This window comes from Cyprinodon variegatus, unplaced genomic scaffold, assembly GCF_000732505.1.
Source record: "Cyprinodon variegatus isolate N-32 unplaced genomic scaffold, C_variegatus-1.0 Scaffold442, whole genome shotgun sequence".
NCBI classification, from domain to species: Eukaryota; Metazoa; Chordata; class Actinopteri; order Cyprinodontiformes; family Cyprinodontidae; genus Cyprinodon; species Cyprinodon variegatus.
The window spans coordinates 256706-261279 of record NW_015150895.1 but is presented as its reverse complement, the minus strand read 5'-3'; the positions used below and the strand labels follow the sequence as shown (position 1 = coordinate 261279).

General features: G+C 40.8%; 1 protein-coding gene across 2 annotated transcripts in view; it reads left to right on the top strand.

Annotated features, from left to right (window-relative positions):
* The window catches only part of LOC107093718 (zinc finger CCCH domain-containing protein 18-like), a 46028-nt gene that overhangs the window by 15653 nt on the left and 25801 nt on the right, over positions 1–4574 (top strand). The gene's annotated exons all lie outside the window — the stretch shown is intronic.

Below are 4574 nucleotides of genomic sequence, written 5' to 3'. Positions count from 1 at the left end.
CAAGTTTAAATGTAACGAAAATTGTCTCCAGCCAAGAGTTTTCTCCACGGCTAAAACCAGGGAACATACATGAGGCTCAGTGGATTTAGTGCAAGATGCGATTTAAACCTCGGAACGATGGGAATTAAGGCAGTGGAGTCGCACATGCGAAACACGAAACACAAAGCGTCAAAATGGAGTTACAGAGAAACAGCCGGTATTTCTCAGTTTAGTTCCACCCTTGTCTCTGCAACGCCTCCACTTATCACCAAATCAAACACACTAAGAAAACGATTCAAAGAAAAATAGCTGCAAAAAAGACTTAGCACTGGTTATGTTGTGCTTTAAAACTGATTTGTTTTGTTCCCTGCTAAAACAAAGTTTGTGAATTTAGTTAAATAATTGTTAAAATATATCTGTCATTTTTGTGTTTTTAGCTTTCTTCCTGTATGGGAAGCTTTTCAGAATTTGAAACATTAGTGCAGTGGTTTATGTTAAAATAAACCTTTGGGTTAAGTTGTTGCACGCAGGTTTTTCTTGTGTTTCTTGTGAATTTGGTCTTAAATTTTTATTTCAAGTGGCATTAAAAAGTCTTGAATTTAACTTGCCTTATGCTGTAGGAACCCTGGGTTAGGGCATTGCACTTGGCCCCCCAGGTTCTGATTTGAAGCCCCACTCCCGCAGACTGCCACTCTGGGTCCCTGAATAACACCCTCAACCTCACAATGCTCCCCGGGTGCTGCACAGTGGCAGCCCACTGCTCCCCAAGAGGATGGGTCAAAATGCAGAGGTGAATTTCTCCAGTGTGAGATTGCTAAAGTTTGATTAATCGAAAAATAAAATAACTGATTATAAAATAAAAACTATTTTACCAAAGCTTTTCATTTGAGCAATACATTCTTAGGCATGTTAAGTTTTCTATCTCAAGTAAAAAAACATTAGTTGTTTCCTGGAAGTTGATAAGGAATCTAAATAAATACAAAATAAAATCCTATTATAAACCTATATTTATAAAACTGGAGCTCCTCATAGTAACTCCCTTATAATTACATTTAAACTAGTTTAATTGGGAACAAAATACAAAACAAAAATTAGACTGACTTAATTAGTTTAACTTTGTTTTTATCAAGACACCGGAGCTGCGTTGATGAGCTCTGATAGCTCAGCGTTAAAAATAGCAGATCCCAGGCTGTTCCTCTGCTTTATAAGGATGTGTGTCAAAGCTGAAGGTGAACTCAAAAATATAGGAAAAACTTACTTTTTGGCTGATAAAAGCTTCTTTAATTTTTCAGTTTGGTCCTCAGGAAGCAAAGCGGATCCCAGCCCTATTTTATTTTATTAGCTAAGAAATAAAATATTTTCATGTACCCCTTTCAATGCCCTTGCTGACCACTAGGGGTATGAGTACCCCCTGTTGGGAATCACTGTGATAGAAGATGACAGAAAAGTGGAAACGTTTGGAACAGGATAGAAGACAGCTAGCAAGACATGCTAGCAGTTAGCATAGTAGACAGAGAAGCTTCATGTGGTAATGACTTTCATTGGTCCAAGTTCTAACATCTTCTGAGAGGAACCAGAACCAGAACCACCTGTTTAAAAGCTCTGCTAACAGAACGCAGTCTCTCCCAGCCCTGATTGATGGATTCCACTAAAAACAGAGGGCTAGCTCACAGTTGTTGCTATTTCATTGAAACTAAGATAAACAGCCTGACAGTATGTTAGAGCGACATACCCCGCCTATTAATGACACATCTACATCTCTGTTCATTGGAAATAAGAAGTTTCACAGATTTTATTAATCTTTTTATCCATTTAGCTAATAAGTTCCTGTTCTGTTTGAACTGCTTTATTTATTCAGTCAGTAAATAGTTAAAAGTCGTAGGGAGGCGGCTTTTCCAACCATTGCATTTCCAAATTCTCCCGAGTGGTGCACGACTTTACACGAGTGATTAAAGTGAATGTGATTGGTCGATTATCAAGGGGGCGGGATTGTTATAGGTGGAAGGTTCACAAGCAAGTTTGATTGTGTTAGCAACTTAGTGCTAGTAGGTTCCCAATGGGAAATTCCATTGGGACCAAGTAGCACTAAATTAGTGACTTAGAAACGACGCTGTCAAGGAACGCTATGGACAGGAAACATGCAAGAGGAGGAGAGGTTAGTGTCGGAGGTCTTGGATGAGTCTCCTCTGTCATCCATGTTTTATTTAGAGGAGGAAAGCGGGGACGAAGATGTTGTGGAAGAGGACGCCAGGGCGGCAGAAGCTTGGTTTGGTGTAGAAGGCTTCCAGCCGTACATGTTTGAGCCCTTGCCTCGCAACGCTGCCAGTTCTGTTAGCTCTACGCCTGCTGAAGACACAGACGTCTCAATGGGAAAGGAAATGATTCTTATTTCATCCGTTGCGTATATTAGCTGTGACATATGAATCAAGATGCTATGACTGAAAAAATTATGATTGACAGATGATATATGATTGGTTGGATTTAGGTGTACAGGCTGACATATAACTAACTGCCCTGCATAAAATAATGGGGGAAAAAGACTGAATTTTAAGACAGGATTATTTTTTTTTATATAGAAATTTTCAAACTTTTGGGACAATATGGTCTACTATAGACTATATTGTCTAATATAGTACATTTATATACATTATTAAGCCAGAATGACTTGACATTTAAATATGTCTTCCCTACAACTTATGGAAAGATCCTCTTCACACATGAGAGAACTCTGGTTCTTAAAAAGTTTGCTTATCTATTAATTGTTGACCAGTTAAGATCTTTCAACTCTGGATTGATACATTTTTCAATAACTTACATCATCTCCAGTAATAATGTTGAAAACCTCTCTGACATCGGCATGATTGCCCCCCCCACCCCCCAACCAGACATGAACAACCTGGGACTGTTTATTCAGACATCAGTGAAAGACGAGTCACGCTCAGAGTTGAGTGAACTCCAGGGTTCTGGTACTGATAGGAAGCCACTGGATTAAAGTGGAACTGACTGCAGACATTACCTCAGCCCTGAAGTGGAGTTGGTGCCACTTGATGCTGAGGCCCAGAGTTTTCATCACTGCTGATGTCATCATGTGGGCTTCATCTCTAGAGCACTGCATTGAAAGCAACTGCATCTGCTGCAAAAGATAAAGCATAAGGAAGGTGTATTTTCCTTTGATTTGAGCAGTTTAGACAGTTTACTAATACAATAAGATCATTTACATTCAAGTAAGAAGAAGAATATTTACACTAATGATAACAGTGTGAGGACAAAACTCCTTGCACCATTGGTAGATCATCCTGTCTACCTGCTCAAATTAGAGGCTAATGGAATCCAGGCAACGTTGACTTGTTTATAGATCAGGCAGCGCCTCAGATCCAGAGGTTGAAATCAAGGAGCAACTGGAGCGTTCTAAGTGAGGGAGCACTCTTCTCCATCTGGACATCTGTTGGACCAGTCTGAGTCTGGCCGTTTCCATGAGAACGGGCAGTGGTTTTCAGGAACTGTGTTCAGCGTCGTAGCTCCAGTGGCTTAAGGCTGGATGCTTCAGCTGAGGCTGAGATGCAGCTGGAGGATAATGAGGATAGTTTTTTTATCATAGACTGAACTTTATACAGCAGCATGCTGAAGCTCTAATCACTAGAGCTCATCTCAGGACATCCGGTTGTCACAGAAACGCTGATGGCAAACTATTAGTGGCATCAATTGACACTTCAGGTTGGGGATTTCAGTTTCATTGCGACAAGTTAAGACAGATCCGTGGATTTTCAGCTTGGAACGGCTGTTGCTTGTGGTTTTCTTCAGGCGCCTGCCTTGTTTCCCTGTTCCAAGGTACAGACAGTGTCGCGGCAGTTCAGGGGGGAAACTTCCGTCCTAACCCAGGTATACATAAAGCATCATGCATGCAGACATGCTAACTGTTTGTTGTTGCAAAACGGCGATGTACCAGCGAGTTTCGCGTGTGAACCTTTAGGGAAAAAAAGCATTTTAGGTTTCCTTTGTCTCTTATAAACAGCAGGAACTGTTGTACTTGTTGAACTTGATTTGTGGGCGTTTACCGGCTCCAGGAGGCATCAAACCCTGTTTCTGCAGAGCAGAGGATTTTCTTATCATGGAAGTCTAAGCAACTTAACTTATGTGGCGTTCTTATTGGAAGATCGATACCACCGGGGGAATGAGGAGAACGCACCTCTCTTTTCATCCATTCAGATGTGTAATTATCCAAGAGCAGATAGTAATGAGAATGACTAATAGTCTCACAGTTTAATCTCTAATCCAACAAATCCTGCCTCCAGATTATCATGTTGATCATCACCATAATGTAATGGGTTGTTCCTTTGGGCGAGACACACCTTATCTGCAAATTTCAGCACAGTCCGTCCATAAATGGTAATTAAACTTTATTGATGTCATACTGGAAAAATTCACCTCTGCATTTAACCCATTCCCTTTGGAAGCACCCGGCTGCCATTGTGCAGCACCTCGGGGGAGCAGTGTGGGTTTAAAGGAATAGTACACCCAAAACATGATTAGCCTTCATTTTCTACTCACCCCCATGCTGAACAACACTCTGGAGTACTTTTTTGATATCTCAAATG